The following is a 19,172-nucleotide window of genomic DNA, read 5'->3' on the forward strand; positions in this document are numbered from 1 at the left end:
GCCAAAGGCCCAGTGGTTGGGCACCACTGTTCAAGTTCTTGAAACATATTCGCTTCCTGAAAATTGCTTTAAAGCTCTGGCCCATAATGCAGATATAATAGCTAGTGTAACAGTAACATTTCATTAAAACATTACTCATTTGTTAAACTGACTAATATAGTTTTTATTACTTAAATGTGTACCATAAAGAAAGCTTTTGAGGAATTTTGTTCCTTTTGGCCCTTTTTCAGCCTAAAGATTCTCAGGAGAAGAATTTTCTTTTTAATATTATACAATTAAGATTTTATACTCTGTGAATCCCATTTTCATAAAGGAAATTTGTAAATAATGCATTTATTAGTCAATTTTTTATTTTAAAAATTACTATCAAATTACATATATTTGGTAATTCCCCTTGAAGTAAATGAGCAACATTTATTCTCAATAAAACTTTCATTTTAACTAGGCCCATCAGATATCATTAGTACAAATTCATTATAAATTGCACTCCAGATTTCATACAGGGTTTATTTACCCAGCATTTTTTATACATGAAAGTTAACTAAGATAATATTAATATCCGTTTTAGTAAATGCCCTGGAGTTAGTTAGACTAGTATGAAATTATTTTTTCCTTTCTCTTATTACATTCACAATGCATAAACAACAACCTAGGTTTGTTTATACCTATTAAACCAAGAGCCTTATATTTATTTTCATTCTAATAATGTATGTAAATTGATAAGTATAATTTAAAATAGATGCATTGCAGTTTTCAAACTACTGTATTAAGTATAATTAATTATGTTAAAATGTACATGAATTCTTAATAATTACCTAATTATAAGTCAACGTATTTCTGTTTTATTACAGGATCATTCTTTAAGATCTATTTTCTACTTAATGTATTTCTTTTCATGTCACAAGTTATTGATATAATATCCACATCTACTACTGCAGATCAATGTATGAAACAATTCACATATTCTGCAGTACCTACCACATGGGTATAGGTAACAATAGGAGCTTTTGTGAGTCTGGATAGTTCAAGGCATTGCAAATTGAATGCAGCTCCATTACTTCTATTCAGATTTGGCCTAGTTTGCTGGTGCTTAAATGTACCACAGGTGGCTTGATCCTGAACACCACAGGTGGGGAATTTTGTACATGAAGGTACAAGAGAGAAATAAAAAGCAGGACTTGGGAGACAGGGGGCATCAATCTTGCATTAATAAGTGCACCAAACTGTGGCCATCAAGTTCCTCCTGCCCAATGAGATGAATAAGGACAAAAGGAGGGACTGTGACAGGTTGAATCACAGAGATCCTTTTGAGACTGTCACCCGATGTGCTGATCATACCACTGACTTCACCTATCTGCCCTCTGGGGCACCCCTCCCTCTGTCTTGCAGGCCCAAAAGCTCCAATCACCCCTGCAAAGGCACAGAATTGGAGTGACAGCCCCTCAGCAGAGTAACAGAGATACTGATAACAGTTAGCCCTGAGAGGGCTCAGTTATAGGGACTAGACAGTACCCAGGAGCACAGCCCCCAAGAGGGATCAAAACCATGGCTGTGTGTCTAGGGTGCTGTCAAGTCCCTGAAACTGACCTTCACCCCCAGAGCTGAGCTGCTCTCAGTGTCTGTCTTGCTCTGCTGTGAGGAGTAACCTCAATGCTGTGCCTTTGCTGGGGGAGACTAGAGCTTCTGGCCCAGCAGACAGGGAGGCAGGGTGCTCCAGAAGGCAGGTAGATAGGCAGAATGGCATGACCAGCCCACTGGATGGCAGTATCAAGGGGATCTCTGTGATCCAGCCTGTCACAGGGAATATTTAATTAAGCATCTCATTGATACAAGCTATGCTTAAATCTATCAGATATGCCAATCTCCACACAAAAGCATACAAGTAGCTTGAGGCTTAATTCTGCTCTGTGCCAAGGAGTATATAGTGCTGAACTTTCTGCTTACACACAGCTGCCTCTCTCTCTTAGGTTGCAGCTCATCCACTTTGCACTCTCTGGTACACAGTGTGCATGGACTGGCACAAGTAATTGCTGTACTTGTACTCTTGTAACCCTCTACGGTAGGGCACTGTGCCATAGTCTTCCCATTCCCCCGAGGGGGTTGCTAGTGCTGCTAGGCAGAGCTGGCCATCCATTTCTTCCATTTTCCAGACCAGCATCTGAATGATGTTTTCTCTTTGCATCTTGTGGGAGGTGGGGAAAGATTTTGTTCAGTTCTGGAATTGCCATCATTTGGCCCTAAGTATTCTAACACACACATAAGAAGGAGGATGTGTAATTGAAAACAAATTACAAGAATTCCCTGTCAGGAAGATGTACGATTTTTTCACCATAGCAACGCCAGGAATGAATAATATCACCAAAGCAACAACAAAATAGCTGTGCAGCGCGACCCTTGTAATTGAGCAAAGGAAGTAACTGACATAACCAATGAGGGAGAAAGTGCATTGTGATCACTCAAGATGTTAATTTTCATTGTTTTACTTTTTTTTTATACATTCAAGCATTTTCCCTTGTTTAATTTTTTTCTAGATATGATAGGAAAGAAGCAGACAGCATTCAGGTGGTGGAAGAAGCTAGCATTCCAGCTGTGTTTGTGTCTGGGAAAAAACAGCATAAGAAACAAGAGGATTGTTGTGTTCTAAGAATTACTTTTGCTTTTGTTCCAAATCCTTGTTTTAAATAACTAAAATTGCCTAAAATGACAACACTCAAACAAAGAGTCACCATGCTCACAAGAGTTTTTTTTCTTGTATAAATAAGAAAAAATATACAAAAGTCTCAGAAAAATAAAATGTAACAGGGTCAGATATTCAGAAAAGCACAACACCTACAACTCCAGCTGAGCTCAATGAGGGTTGTAAGCTGAAAAAGCTTTATTAACAGCTTTATTAAGCTATAATTTTATATTTAGGAATAGACTCCTTCCTATTTTATGAAATGGGAAACTCAAAGAAATGAAAACATCACATGAAAACAAGACAGAGAAAGAGGCTGTTAGCAATGTCTGGCAGACAATTGTAAACTAAACTTCTCATCTACATTTGTCAATACGATAGACTCCTAGAACTGAAAGGGACCTCAAGAGGTCAAGTCCAGTCCCCCACCCTCACAGCAGGACCAAACATCATCCCTGATAGATGTCTATCCAACCTGCTCTTAAATATCTGCAGTGATAGAGAGAACCTCCCTAGGCAATTTATTTCTGTGTTTAACCTCCCTGACTGTTAGGAAATTTTTCCTAATGTTCAACTGAAACCTCCCTTACTGCAATTTAAGCCCATTGCTTCCTGTCCAATCATCAGAGGCCAAGGAGAACAATTTTTGTAACACCCTTTTAGATAGTTTAGAAGATCTGAGTCTATGTGGGTAGTTTATTACTTATTCCCCCATGATGGAGGAAGAAATACAAAGGGTACAGTGTCTATTGAAACCTTGGGCTATTTCAGCAGCTGAAGAGCAGCTTCAAGAAATGGGTGGAGGAGAGGAATTTCTTCCCTCCTGCTTCTCTCATATGGTTATATCAGCCCAGAGTTTGGGCTTTAGAATATTTGAATGGCATCAGCGCTTGTATTATGGAATATGACAGCCATATAGGTTAACTGGAGTTAACAAAAATCAATGTTAATGTTCAGTTATTATTATTAGCATCATGGATTTCAAAGGAAATATGTTTCTTTAATGGCTGGTCCTATTTAATTAGCTTTCCCTCATATCTGGTAGGGGCCCAAATTCAAGATGGGTGTTTCATATGACAAGGATGGACAATGATTGACAGTGCCATTTAAAAAAATAATAATTATTGATTCCAAAATAGCCTTTGAGCTTTTACAAAAAAAAAGTTCTGCTTCTGTAGCATTCCGGAAATTCAGACTTCATGTATGCAGTGTAGTCCTAATGGTGTTGAATGCAGTAATATCTCTTGTTGGGACAACTTCTATTTGTGAGAGAACACTCTGAAGAAGAGCTCTGTGTTGCCCAAAAGTTTGTCTCTCCCACAGAGAAGTTGGCCCAATAAACGCTATTACTTCATCCTCCATGTCTCTCAAACTGTGTTTATTTGTATAGGCAATTTGAAGGGGACAGAAATAATGGTTGCCTAAAAGGGCCTTAAATATATATATTTTTTTTGCACTGAATAATGTGGTGTGCCATAGTAACGCTAACTAAGGATTAGATTCTGACATCTTCATTCTGACCCTATAATGAAGGTCCTTGTTCAAACCTGATATTGTCATCTTTGTAAAACCCATTTAGATTTAAGGTACTGTTGATCTCTTATTCTGTAAGCCAACCCATGGACCATAATTAAAAATATCCCATACCTCTCCACATACACAGTTTGACGTTCCCAGGCAATTATTATACATATGAATAGAGTGGAACCTTAACTACTAGTGAAAATTATCCTAAGCTATCATGGAGCAAGAATAAAGAAAGAATAATACAGTGATGTATTGCTTATTATTTCTTATAAAGCGCTCAAGTGCCACTCAATGAGGAGCATGAAATAAATAAGATATTTACTAAGATTGGAGGGTAGCAGTTTCTTTTTTAAAAAAGTGTGTGTACAATGCCTGGCATAATGGGGCATCAATCCCTGATTAGGGCCCTTAGGCATTAGCAAGATATCAATACAATTAGAATAGAACTTACTGTACTGCCAACTGCAAAACTTCCAATAGTCCATTAGATTCATCCGCATAGCCTGGCTCTTGCCTCCCATACCTCCATCACTTGAATGGTGCAATAGATGTACTTTTCTTTCAGTCGATACTGATGGTTCAAGTGACAAATAATATTCCCCTTCCCCACCACTCTTCTAAACCACAGGATGGAACAAGTGAACCATTAGTCACTTCATGATCTTCTCCTTTGTGTGGCCAGGCACATTTAGCAGTTGCACATTTATACATATTTTATGCACATTTATAGGCTGCCTTTTATAGCACTGTATTTAGTTCCATTACCTTTTCAATCCTATGGCTCTTTTATTATGACATTAATTATGTATTGTTTTCATTTTATCCTACAGCAAGTTTTTTTACATTATTTTCTCAATTGTGTTTTATAATGTGTATCAAGCTAATCAGTAGTTGGGAGGGCATGGGCATCCTGGTACCAGTCACTAGCCAAGTTTGTTTATATGTGTGTGATATTATGCGATTAATACATGGCCAGGTAGAGCACTGTTGGTGCCACTATTATATAATTGCAACAAATATTGTACAAAGTGTGGAATGTAAGATGCTTATGTAAAAGTTATGACTCACCAAGTACAAGTATGTCATTTGTATGCCTATATTATTTTTGTATCTGAAGTTATGAATATTAACTATGTACCTGTGTTTCAAATGCTTGCTGCTATAGTAACTCCAACAAGTTACCAGAACATCATGTTCGAGTTTGATGGCACACCAAAGAACACTTAACTCATAACAAACCATGGAAGACACCTGTCTACACTTCCGGGACTTGCCTGTGAATGTTCTAATTAGAGTAGTGGTAGTGGCCTCTGCAAACGCCATCCTGTTACCTGTGATTTTCCACAAACTAGACTGAGAGATTTGTTTAAAACAATGGCAGAACTATATTTTCCCCTTTCCAGCTCTGATTTCTGGACTATGGATTTATACTAATGGAAGCATTCTAACCAAAGGACTGAGAACCTTCCAATCATTTGGAAGAAACCAGACACTTAACAAGCCGGCAGATATAAATGTTACAACCCTGATCCAAGAGCTTTTAGGTACTAAAGGATTAGCAACACTGTGATTATTGGATAATATCTGAGTTCTATATTGACCTGGGTATGTAGCTGTCCTTTGGGATAAAAGGACCCTTTGATTGATTAAATTGGTTTTAAATAACCACTCATCATTAAGTCTAGAATTTTTGGTGGTGATACAAGAACTGGAATATCTAAGGAGACTGCTTTTCTGACTTTTTGTTAGCCAGTGTGGTGAACAGAATTTTACTTTTGTTGCTGGTCTGGTAAATCTAATGGCAGAATAACAACCATTTTGAGATGTGTGTGCCCTATTTCTCAGCAGTTTGTCCTGAATTTGGTATTCTTAGGGCGTGTCAACACAGGAGTGCTTAACTCAAAATAAGCTACGCACATTGAACTACGTCAATTGTGTAGCTTATTTCAAAATAGCTTATTTCGAGTTTTGGTGCTCTCTACTCAGCACTAATTTCAAAATAGAGCACTCTTCCTCCAACTTCCCTTACTCCTCATAAAATGAGGATTACAGGAGTCAGAGTATATCATTATATATCAAAATAATTGCCAGCTGTGTAGACATAGACTATGTTATTTTGAAAAAAACACTAGTTATTTTGAAATAATGTTGCGGTGTAGACATAGCCTTACTTGTGATCAACTAAGGAATGGTGACATTGTCTATGCAGCATTAGAATCTCCTTTGGCATGAAGCAGAGAGCAAGATTAATAGGTAGATGTAGAAACAACATAGGCATGTTGTACAAATAAAATGGGTTGTGTCACTGACAAAGGCACAGTACTTATTTTCATGTTACTTTATTTCTGAACACATTGCTGAACTAGACTAAATAATTAACACAGTAATCTAAAGAAACCTATATCAAACTATGAGAGGGGGTAAAAGAGACTGGCTTGGGCTGAGATAAACTAGCTCTCTAGCTTGTTTGGATCATTTGAAATAGTTAACAAAATAGTGGATAAGAAAGACACAAGGGTTATGATATATTTAGACTTTCAAAGGGCTTTTGATAAAGATGCTCACAAGAGACTATTAAGGAAATTTAGTAACCACAGTGTGAGAGGTAAATTCCAGCAATGATTAAAAGCTGGTTAATAGGCAGGAAGCAAGGAGTAGGAATAAATAGCTGATTCTCAACATCGAAAAGATTAATAGTACAGTACCTTAGGGATCAGAAGTAAGACCAGCATTGCATAAGATATTTATTAACAACTAAGAGACTGGCCAAAACCAAATCTGCAGGTTTGTATACCTCTGAATAGAGGGAAATTGAAATATGGAGCCTGAGCCAGAATTTTGTGACTCAGACTCTTTACTGTTAACCTAGAAGAGGTGGTTAGTAGTGATTGACTAAAATTTGGTGATGAAAATTTATTTAGAATTCTTGAAATTAGGGAAGATTGTGAGGACCATCTCAAGAACCTAATAAAATTGAGCTGGAAAACATAATAAACTAATTAGCTGGTGAGTTCTGTACTAGAAGTGACTATTTCAGTGATAGCTGAAGTTATTTCAGTGTATTTTGTAAAGGGTTTTTATCTTTCAGGAGGGTATTTACTAAGAATAAGTTCTTAATACATTATGCATACAATATTATGAAACTATCATTCCAGCTAGAATTACTTGATTGTAGATTTATTAATGCTGTTGTTTTCATGCATTAGTTGCAATTGAAGCATTGCAAAATGGACAGAAGTGGTGTTGTATCTGTCACCTGAAGAAGAGCTCTATTTATGCTACAAATCTTGTCTCTTTTACCAACAGCAGCTGGTCTAACAAAATATATTACCTCACACATGTCTATCCATTGGCAATTTAAATTCATGTGTGAGACATAGAGAAGCAACCTGTATTTACGCTGTGTCTGTGCACTTTCAGGTACAGCAGAGAGGCATTAACTTTATAATGTATTATTAAAAATGTATCCTCCTCTCTCTGATGATTATGCCTGAGATAAGAGGCAAGACATATCTCAGATGAAACCAGATGTGATTCATTAGCTGTCCAGCAGTTGCATTTGGTACAGATGTATCTCTGAAACTCACTAACAAATATGCATGCTTGGAAGGATTTGATTTTTTTCAGTAAACATTGGTAAACTTCAGTTTAACCACACACACAGAAAATAAAAGATCAGCATTGATAATAAATAAAAGTTACAGATAGGTAAAGTAAAAAAAAATGCTGCTTGAGAACTAGAAAATTTGATTTAAGGCTATTTACATTGATATGTGATGACAATTTGTGTTTGTACAGTTATAAAGCTTTATCTTTTTGGATCTTAAAATCTACTGTAAATCAATAGCTCCCTATCATTCTCAAACTGTGAAAATTTAAATAAAAAAACCTTAAAGCCCAACAATTTTGCACAACTAACCATTTACATTGATAAAAATATGAAAGTGTATAAAAATAAATAGCTATTATGCACCAAAATTAAAAAGTCAAATTATATCCAGTACACTGGAAATTATTGCATTCAAGCCTGTAATAATTTAGAGACAATCACAGAACAAAATCAATTCCCTCTTCTGAAGCTGCAGAGGGCCCTTGAACAACAGACACAGTCCAGGGGGTTCTCTGTTCAGTATTCCCCTCTGGATCCCTCCCTGTGACCCTGACTCCCATCCCTGAGTTTTTTTTCCATTTGTTGCATCCCTCAACTTGAGCCATGAGTTTAGTAGTTCCTCCTCTTGGGCTGAGTAGTTCCTCCTTTCGATGTGGGGAGGGGCTGTGCTCACCTGCCTCAAGAACTCAACAGGTGCAGAAGGTGCTATGGCAACAGGATCAGTGTACCCATGTGATTTAACAGCAGTGGGTCAGGAGCTGGATTCAGGGGGCTTGGAAGGAAAAGGGAATGGATTCAGGGGGCTTGGAAGGAAAAGGGAATGGATTCAGGGGGCTTGGAAGAAAAATCTCCTGGGCAATATGTAGCTCTGCTCCTGTGAGCATTGTGTATGGCACTAACCAAACAGTGAGGAGAAGGCAGAGCATTTGCAGCCTGTGAAAAAGTGCCATTGATTGGATCCTTTCACTTTCCTCCTATTCATGGTGGGGCAAGGGATTGTATAACAACTCACAAACACTGCTTCAATTATTAAACTGAACACATCTCCACAGTCATGCACATCTGCCCAGCCATGCACAGCTGCCCAGGCAGCTGTTGGGACAAAATCATAAACACAGCAAAGTGGACTTAGTTTTGTGACCTTTTAAATTAAACATCCTAAACAAGAGCATCACACAAGTTTTGGCAATGTAAGGCAGGCACTGTAGAGAATAATGGTGTAAAAGAGTGTTGAAGGATGCAGAGGCACCATTTTTTAGAATGAAAAACTGCCCTGTATGTGGGTGCTGCCATGCAAGAGAGCAATTGGTCACCAGAAAACGGGCATGAATCAACACAAGGCATTACAGCTTCAAACTGAAGAGCAAGTACATCAGCTATGTGCAAAAGAACTCATTCATCTATGTGTGTGCTTGGGTATTCACAATAAAATAGAAAGTATCACCTGTTGCTCTGTGAATGTGTTAATCGTCATGTAGATCAAATAGGATTAGCTCAATTAATATAATGTATAAATCATGACTGTGCGATGAATCTTATGGAATCTTATTCAAAAGATCTGTTCCCTGTATATTCCAAAGTCATATTTGTTTATTTTCAGGACAACCCTCTCCCCCATTTTTACAGCTTTTAAAAACCTCTGCTAGACCCACAGAGGAAGCACAGCAGAAAGCGCATGAGCTGGCATTTATTCTTTCTTGTGCAACAACAGAACTTTTAAAAAAATGAAATATGAATCCATTTCACCTGTGTTACTAAAGCACTGAGGGTATGTCTACACTACAGTGTTAATTCGAAATATCTTATTTAGAAATAGTTAATTCGAAATAAGTTATTTTGAAATAATGCATCTACACACAAAATGCATTTCTAAATAGCCTTTTTCTATTTCAAAATACTGCACCCACACTGAGTGGACACTGATTCGGATTTAAGGCTGACAAAACCAGGTCAGACAGGGCATCAGGTCAGGAGTGTCTGTGTGTGGCTGTTGTCTGAGGCCTGTTCTTGAAGGGACACCATCCCCATTTACCCCAGGCAGCCGGTTCTCAGGTGTCCATGCCTTGATGAGGGACAGCAAAGCATCTGTGTCTCTGCGTGCTCTGGTTGCCCTCACTTGGGACACCACAGCACTCTGCAACATGGAGCCAGAGCTGCCCCTTGGCACTCGGAGCATCTCGTGGTTGCGTTGCTATCAGCCTGGCTGCACTTCCTGCAGGCTGCCATCCAGGAGGTCCATCAGGGGGCTGTTAGTATCCAGGAGGCCCTGTGGGAGAGCCTCCCTGGTCTGTCCCACTGGGGGCTTGTGTCTTATTCCTCCCTCACGTCCTTCCACATACCCCTACCTGGCCCTCCTTCCTGATGTCAAATAAAATACACACATTTTCATAAATACAAACTCTCTTTACTTAACAAAACTGGGGTGGGGGGAGAAATGAAACTCTGGTGAGACTGGGGAAAGGAGGTGGGAGAGGGGAGAAGAGAGGGTGGGAAAGGGGAGGGGGAAAACTGGGAGGAGGGAGCTGGAAGGAGGAAGCAAGGTGAAGAAGGGGGAGGGGAAGCTCAGGGCTCAGGGGTGGGGGTCTTGCCAGGCCAACTGTCTTTCAGCACAGGGAGTGCGGGGGCCTCGGCCTGCCCAGGGAGTTGAGGAGGAGGGTGTGGAGGTTGAGGAGGGAGAGGTGGGAGGGGTAGAAGGAATGGGAGGAGGAGTGGTAGCTGGGGAGGCAGCAGGTGCTGGAGCAGCACGAGGCAGCACACTCTGTACCAGGGTGTGCAGGTGTTTGCAGATGGCACGATCCTGGGCAAGCAACTCCTGCTGGAACTCCCGATTGTCCTGCACCCAGTGCTCCAAGGTGCGGTGCAAGGCTCGCAGAGCCCCCAGGTGCTGCTGTTGGTACCCCTGCAGTGTTCAGGTGGACCTGCTGAGACCTCAGGTGCGGGAGGATGTCTTGGGCGGGGTAGTGCGTCCTGCACATGCAGCTGGTGCGGCTGTAGAGAAACAAGAGAAGTGGTTAGTTCTTCCTGGGGACACAGTGGGTGAAGCCTAGCCGCCTGCTGCGAGGTGAGGATGACTGTGCCCTGCCGCAGTGAGGTGAGGACGACCATCAGAGCCAATGTGCTTGCACAGAGGCCATGGTTGGAATGTCCGGCTATCCCTGGGAGTGGAAGCTGCCCCAAGACCGCACCCATGCCCCTGTGATGTGTATAGTGTGGCCATGGTGGGGGGGAGATGTCCCCTGCCTCTGTGTAGAGGGGGCTTGTAAAGGGAGGGCATCCTGCTGTGTCCTGCCCCAGAATCAGCAGCATGTCATGTCTCTTCACCCACGCGTGTGGCTATCAGGCCACAGCCCCTGTGTGGCAGGCAGCTGGAGGCACCTGCCCAGGGGTGGAACCGCACGTGCTCACATGTGCATAGGTTGCTGCATGATTCATGGTAAGCTAGGCCCGCGCACGTGGTCCCTGGTCTCCCTCTCCGCCCCTCCGCCCCCCATGATGCACTCAGTGATAGCACTCACCTGGTGTGGCCTCCCCGGACAACCCCGGTGACTCTGCTGCTGGGACAGCTTGGGGGTCCTGTCGGCATGGCATCCTCCGTGGCGGCTCCTGAGGCTCCTCCTCTGTGTCCTGGTCAGGGCCCTCCACTCCTGGATTGGTGCCCCCTGGGGTGGCACAGACCGTCCCGCCCCCCATGATGTGGTCCAGAGCATCAAAATAGGGCAAGTGTCTGCCTCTGTTGAGGAGCTGCCCCGAGTGGCCCTGGCATACTCCTGTCGCAACTCCTTAATCTTCATGTGCACCTGCTCTTGGGTGTGCATATGGCCTTTGATGGCCATGGTGGCAGCGATGTGGCCATACATGGTGGCATTCCTCCATCTAGTATGGAGATCATGGACATTGGAGGCCTCCCCCCAAACCTCAATGAGGTCTATGATCTCTGCACTAGTCCAGGAGGGTATGTCTACACTGCCACCCTAGTTTGAACTAGGGTGGCTAATGTAGGCATTCAAACTTGCAAATGAAGCCTGGGATTTAAATATCCTGGGCTTCACTTGCATGTTCCTGGGTGGGCGCCATTTTTAAATGCCCCGTAGTTCGAACTACCTGCCCGCGGCTACATGCGGAACGGACTAGATAGTTTGAATTAAAGCTCCTAATTCGAACTACCGTTATTCCTCCTGCAAAGAGGTTTAACCCTCACTGGGTGAGGGTCAGTGACTGCTGGCTCAGTGCTGGCAGGCCGGTAGTTGGCACATACACTATGGCCAGAGTCTACCCCTTGAAGGGCTCCGGGGCTGGCGGAAAGGAGAGGAGTTTTCCTGGTTTGGCCCAGAGTGGCCACCAGGGGAAACTTGGAAGGGCTGGACGCTACCTATTTCAAAATAAGCTTCCACACAGCACTTATTTCGAATTAGCTATTTCAAATTTGGAGTTATTCCTCATAGAATGAGGTTTACCAAATTTGAAATAAGTGCCCCACTATTTCGATTTTATTTCGGAATAGTGGTTTGCCTGTGTAGATGCTAGGAAAGTTAATTTGAAATAACAGCTGTTATTTCAAATTAACTTTGATATGTAGACATACCCTGAGATTACACATTGTCACTGGGGGCATACAGTGACACAACATAATCAGCACAGGTGTAAATGAGAACATAATTTGGTCCATGGAAATTGTATTGTTAATAATGATTCGTGAAATGAAACTAGTTTTACCCAGCTCAGAAGAAGAGTGTGTATTGTGTTAGATAGAAAAAAACATGTTTTCATCTGTAAACAATGGATCTGAAATCATTGCCACACAATATTATTGCATCATTGAAGTTGCTTTTCAGCATCAAATCACACTTTAATTTCTGTGGCCATTCCACATACCATGGTGCAAAGGAGCAATAATGCTGCCCCGAAGTGTGAAACTGAGCATTCACCCGTCTAAATCCCTGGCTGCCATAGAGCTCCTGTACCACCCTTTTAAACAGAATAGGCTACTCAGTTAGAACCAATCAACCCCAATAACATGCACTAGTCTATCCTTTCAGGAAAAAAAATCCTTTTTATAGCCTTAATTCTGAACTATACTGAACCAAATCAGCTGCCAATCCTAGATTTATCTTTGGGTTGATAATAATAGTTAATTTAGTGCAAACTACAATGGTAATTGAAATCAGTTTAAATAATTGTTGCAATGCCTTTAAGAAATACTATTTTATTCAGAAAATATATAACAATTAAGCATAATAGTCCCTCATTTTATTAAATGGAACTCTCTAGAGATGAAGCATTAAGCTCTGACAGTGTGTCACAGTAGTCAAGACGGCAGAGAAATGAGACTTCCTTCTTGATCTCTTTGGTTAGTTCCTTTATGAACCATAGTAAATATAACACATGTTCTGAGACAGTCCAAAGGTTAAAAGACAAGAAGCAGCATCTTAATATTATTGATTGATTGCATGGGTGTGAACTAATATACAGCAAAATTCTGATTTTTTTCCCCTTCAGCTTTTGTCTCCAGTGTTACATTTTTGTACCATACCCTTTTAAATGTCATGGTTGCATCATGAGCTGTCTATGGTCTGTTACTAATTGAGAGTCACTCAGATGAATCTCTGTAGGGATGACATTCCTTTCTTAGGGGAGAGAAGTAGGATAAAAGCCAAGGAGTCATGCTCTCTCTAATTTTGCTATGTATTTTAAATTACTGCTTAGATCAATTGATGCTCTCATCTATTATTAAGGACTTAATGGATCCTCTTCTTTCTTTTGATTAGGCATGAGGTAAGATGCAAAAGGTTCTCAGCAGAGGGTGTGTTATTCAACAGCTCTCATTCACTAAAGATTTACTGATGAAAGAAACTTGATGGCACATTATCTGACGTAATGCAAGGTATTCTATTTATGTCTGTAATCCATACGGCCAACTGTGTGTGTGATTGTTTTGCGTTATGGATTGTTGTTGCATTTTCTAATTATGCTCATTTCTAACACCTCTTTCCTTCAGCTTCCCTTCTTTGACAAATGAACCTTACTTCTTCCAATATACACATGCTGAGTACACTACTCTGAGGAGTAATTTGTAGTTTTAGAAAAAAGATCTCATGGTTCAAGTTGAAGAAATATTCTACAGTTTAGTTTTTTTTTTCAGATATCTTCATCTACAAATTTAGTCGGGAATCTAGCAAGAACAGATAATCTTTTCATATTTATTTTTCTTCCTGTTTCTGGTTCACATTGCCACAAAAATAAATTTTCGAGGAATTTTGACACTTTTGCATTTAGTCTTTTCCAAGTCAAAGGAACTCAGTTTTTATGTTTGGTACAGTCCTTTAGTCTTTTACTTTTGCAAAATGCATTGACTTCAATGGGAATTTTGTTTGAGACAGCATTGGGTAATAAAGACTTCAGGATGAGATTGTTTATCTCAGCTGGCTTAAGAACATAAGAACAGCCATACTGAGTCAAACCAAAGGTCCACCGAACCGATATCCTGTCAGCTGACAGTGGCCAATGCCAGGTGCCCCAGAGGAAATGAACAGAACAGGGAAGCATCAAGTGATCCCTCCCATGTCACCCATTCCCATCTTATGAAAAACAGAGGCTAGTGACATCATTTCTACCCATCCTGGCTAATAGCCATTGATGGGCATATCCTCCTGTCACGTTATTGGATTTTAAAGGTCATTGCTGTATCCATGGGGGGAGGGGGTGTGCCCCAAAAGTCTATACAAAGTGGGCCGTGTGAGGTGTCACATGAAAGCTTATGTTCTACTGATTCTGTATATGCTATTCATGTACTTGTATACTATCTGTATGTGGAGTTATAAATATGTACTCTGAGTTGATGCTGGAAAATTCTCTGTCTGAGGCAGAGCAATGTGCCAGGAATGTTCGTTCAATGGCTATACTAATTAGCGAGGCTCCAGGGACAATAGATTTCTAGGTGCCAAAGACACACCTGAGGAATGAATCTGGATCCCTGCAGACCAGCCAGAATGATGATTGCTGGCTTGGAACACTGGGCCATGTGACCTGCTCCAGTTTGGGAGAGACCAGAGATGGATATAAAATGCCATGTGGCAATCTCCATCTTGCCTTCAGTTCAGCTCCTGATCCCAGATTCAGCCTTGCAGAGAACAAGCCAGAAAGAACCATGGACCCATCCTGACATACACCAGTGACTTATAAGATAGCAGTTTATAACATCTCTGCTAAGAACCTGCATTGAGAACTTGGTGATTTGATGCATGTATTCTCCTTAACAACAGATTTTAGATTCTAAAGAATTGGCTCAGCATGGTCTTATGGGTAAGATCCAGAGTGTAAATTGACTGGGACCTGTGGCTGGTTTCTTGGGACTGGAAGAACCCGTTCAGGGTAGGTGAGTCTGGGTTCTAAAACCTTTCACCTGCGTGCAGGTCCGGGGCTGATTAGGGCACAGGAAGAGCTGCGGTATCAGAGGGGTTTCGCTCATGAGGCTTCTGGCTGGCCAGATTGGCAGCTGAAGCGTGACTGGTTTGTGGCCTATTTGGTAAAGGTCTCCAGTCTGGGGCTGTAAGGAGCCCTTAGTTTTGAGCAAGTCGCCCTGAGTGGACTTTGAGCAAGTCACCCTCAGCTGTGCCCAGACCTGGCCTGGTTCATCACACCTCCATGTGTTTATCTAGATCTTTTTGAAACCTTTTTTGACTGCTGCTGCTCACCTAAATCAGTGTTGTCATTTCTAGAAGAGTTGGCCAACTATAGAGAAGAGCACATATTACATGCATCCAAGAGCTGGAATTGTTAGCAAACTCTCTTAGTAAATCAGGAACACCTACCTAAGTCAGAATGCCTTGCTAAGGTACTGCAACTCTGTACAGCCTAGGTAATAATTAACTACCAGAATCTGTCCCAATGTAAAACTAATTAGTATTATACATTATGTAAGGCCAATAGACCCTGGTCGTGGTCAGGAAGGATCGAATCTGGAACCGTAGGGGCTAAAGCCATATGCCTCTAGCGCATGAGCTGAAAGCCAACTGTCTCTTAGCTAAGGCTGTAGACCAGACTTCATTCTCCCTTTTTCAGCGGTCTCAGTGCATCTGGGTTACAATAAGAAAAGCAAGAGTCTGTAGAACAGAACACATTTTCTTAGGAGTAAAGGATGTAGAAATAGTACCTATGTTGCCAATATAATTTATAGGTATTCTGTATCTCTAAGATAGCAGAAGTATACTATGTTGTTCTACTTGATAGCACATATTGTCATGAATAGTTGAGTATAAACAGGCTCATAAAGCTTACTTAAGGTTTCAGTAGATAAGTTACTGCCAGTGTTGTCCTGGGGCTACATTAACTTATACACCTAATTTTTCTTCTTTTTTTATTTTTTCTAATTACTTGATTCTCTAACATGTAAACCTTTAACATCTCCTTGTTTGGCTAACAGAGACCCCTTTTGGGGTTTCACTCATGATGAGAGGGAACAGAGTGATGAGTTATAGTTTGATGAAGGTAGTTATCATAGTGGCAACAGAGAAAAAGCATATTTGCAAAATGCCACAGGTGAAGGAATGGGATACACATGATTAAAGTTGCTATAAAATCAAAGCTGTCAAAGCAACAATGGCAATAAAAGAGAAATATTCAGGCAATGGCAATGTCCCCAAACATCCAGTGGTGCCATGAAGCATATTACTGTGGGAAGTCCATTAAGAGCATAGCAGAATTTTTTTCCCGTTGACTATGAAAACACATGCTGAACTATAAATGTTGTCTGCCCTAAGATTTTCACCTGGGGACAGCAAACATAATACAATTTAGAGTGCAAACACTTACAGTTGTTTGTAGAAGGAGCTAAAGAAAGAAAAGGTAGAGAGCTCTGAGTGTGTGTGGGGGTGAGCATGAAGTGTGAGAAAATGACCAAAGCACTAAGTATGGCTGACTGAGCAACTGTAACAGAGCACAGTAAATTGTGTTGTCATAAGCAGCTATACATTGTCTACAACATGAATGAGTGGTAGTACATTGGATCCAGCACAACTGTACAATAACTGATTTCCTACATTATGAACCATAAAATAAGTAGGGTGAAGGGAACTCAAGCCTACAGTTTAAAAAATGGCTATGCCATTGGCTGTCCTCATTATTTCCAATGCATGCAAATAACAACTACCAGTATATGCAGATAGTGAGATACCTTAAAGGAGACTGATTTTTCATAAGACTCAGAAATTCAGGCTCCTTATAGGCTACGTCTAGACTGGCATGATTTTCCGGAAATGTTTTTAACGGAAAAGTTTTCCGTTAAAAGCATTTTCAGAAAAGAGCGTCTAGATTGGCACGAATGCTTTTCCGCAAAAGCACTTTTTGAACACAGCATAAGGACTACTGGAATCCTAAAATTGATCTCTTCTAATGTCATATTTGACTCGAGGATAAGATTATTTTAGATATGGTCCCAGATGTATGGGGATGGAATAGAAAATGTCGTATTAAAGGTTGCCAAACCTGTACCTAGTTGGGACATAGGAACTGACAGAGTAGGCAATAGCCCAATCTGTCATCTTGTTTTGTGGTGTGCTTTACTGTTTCTTTCATCATTGTTTCTAATGGTTTCCATAAAGTTGTAACTATGCACAGTGTGGAACTAGGTATGAATAATTCAGAAAGGCACTTTACTGTCCTTAGATTTATACACATTATTTTTTCTGTTATTTCAATTATATTTGTATTAACTAAAGTTCATACAATATCCGTGTGCTTCACCAATCTCATCTTCTTAATTAACTCTTAGTAGTCCCCTGGATAAAGAACTCACTTGTGACAGGTACACTTTGCACCGCAAACTCCAGGCTACATCGTCAAGTACAAAATTGAAACTTCACTACAGAAAATCAAGGAGAGAGCTGGGCTGCAGATGGAATAAAACCTTAGCCAATAACAATAAAAAATATAGAAAATGCTCAGTTAATAAAACTGTTCCAGGAGTAAATAATCTGTTCTTTCAAGTTTTTCCTACTTAGATGCTGAAATTTTGATGCCTAATTCCAGAAAATTTTAATGGGAATTGGGCATCCAAATCCTTTGGGTGGCTTTGAATATCTCTGACTGAAAACTATGCGTTGTCTCTTATATATGCCAAACATGAAGTTTCTTATACAAATTTTAAATGTTTGTTTCTTCTGAATATGCAGGAAACCAAAGTAAATTTTTGCACACAGTGGACAATATTTTCATTTAGAACTAGCATTTCATGTCCATATCAATTCAAGATGTCACCTAATCCTTTTTTCTTAATGTTCTTCCTTACTATCTCATCTTTATATGTCCTTGACATTAATAGCTTGATTTGGACAATGAAATAATAATTCTCCATATTTCATGCCATCTGCTTAAATATGAATTATTTTTTGTTTTCATTTTCCTTTGAAAGCAAGGACTGATACCTGCAAACCAACTTCAAAAGCTGTTTGATGCCAATGAAATGCTTATCACTTACCTTCTGTGTTCATCATTATTGTTCTCCTTTCAAGCTCATTGCAACCTCATTCATCAGAACACAATGATATATAAACCCGGAAATTAAATGAAACTTTAACTTCCTACACACTGATCTTAAAAAGAAAAATAGTTACCCTTACCAAAAAACTCAAATAAACAAAAGGAATTTGATCCTGGCCCCCATGCTACATATGGTTAACAGGCTTGAGCCATAGTCCCTGATTTTTCAAGAAGACATCTGGTTACTTAAAGCAAAGCTTCTGGCTGAAAGAGCAGGTAAATGGGGGAGGTTGGGTGAGGGGAGAGGAAGAGAAGAATGAATAGATTTATACATGTTACAAACCTTCTACAATTAAACCCAAAGTTTTCTGGTTTTAAGTTTTGCCACTTATACAAAACCCTTTCCAGGTTCACTGAATTTTATAAAGATTTTGAGTGAACCTTGGTAAAGTTTTTCAGAATTCTTTCCTATCGTATGAGTTTAATGAAAGGATTTATGGTGACGCAAAACCAAGCAAAACTAGGTAGTGCTTCCAGGACTGTGTCCGCTTGACTTTTAAGTTCTTTCCAAATTAAACATTAAAACAAATCTCAGAATCTAAATCATTGTGATCTGTAACAGAGACAAGAAATAAAGTGTCTTTTAGCTTATACAAACCCTCAAAATGAACAAATATATATGTATATATTATTTTCAAATTGAAGTTCTTTACACAGAAAGCCACCCAGCTCAAATGTTTAATACTCTTGCTATGTTTAGAAGCCAACATTGGCTGTTAGATTGAAGGATATTTCTCAGAACCAGAAGCAGTGTATATTCTCAGGTATTCACAGGCAATCATGTCTCCAGCAGTACAAATAAGGAAGACTAGAATTTGGGTAATG

This window comes from Pelodiscus sinensis, chromosome 9 (genome assembly GCF_049634645.1).
Source record: "Pelodiscus sinensis isolate JC-2024 chromosome 9, ASM4963464v1, whole genome shotgun sequence".
NCBI classification, from domain to species: domain Eukaryota; kingdom Metazoa; phylum Chordata; order Testudines; family Trionychidae; genus Pelodiscus; species Pelodiscus sinensis.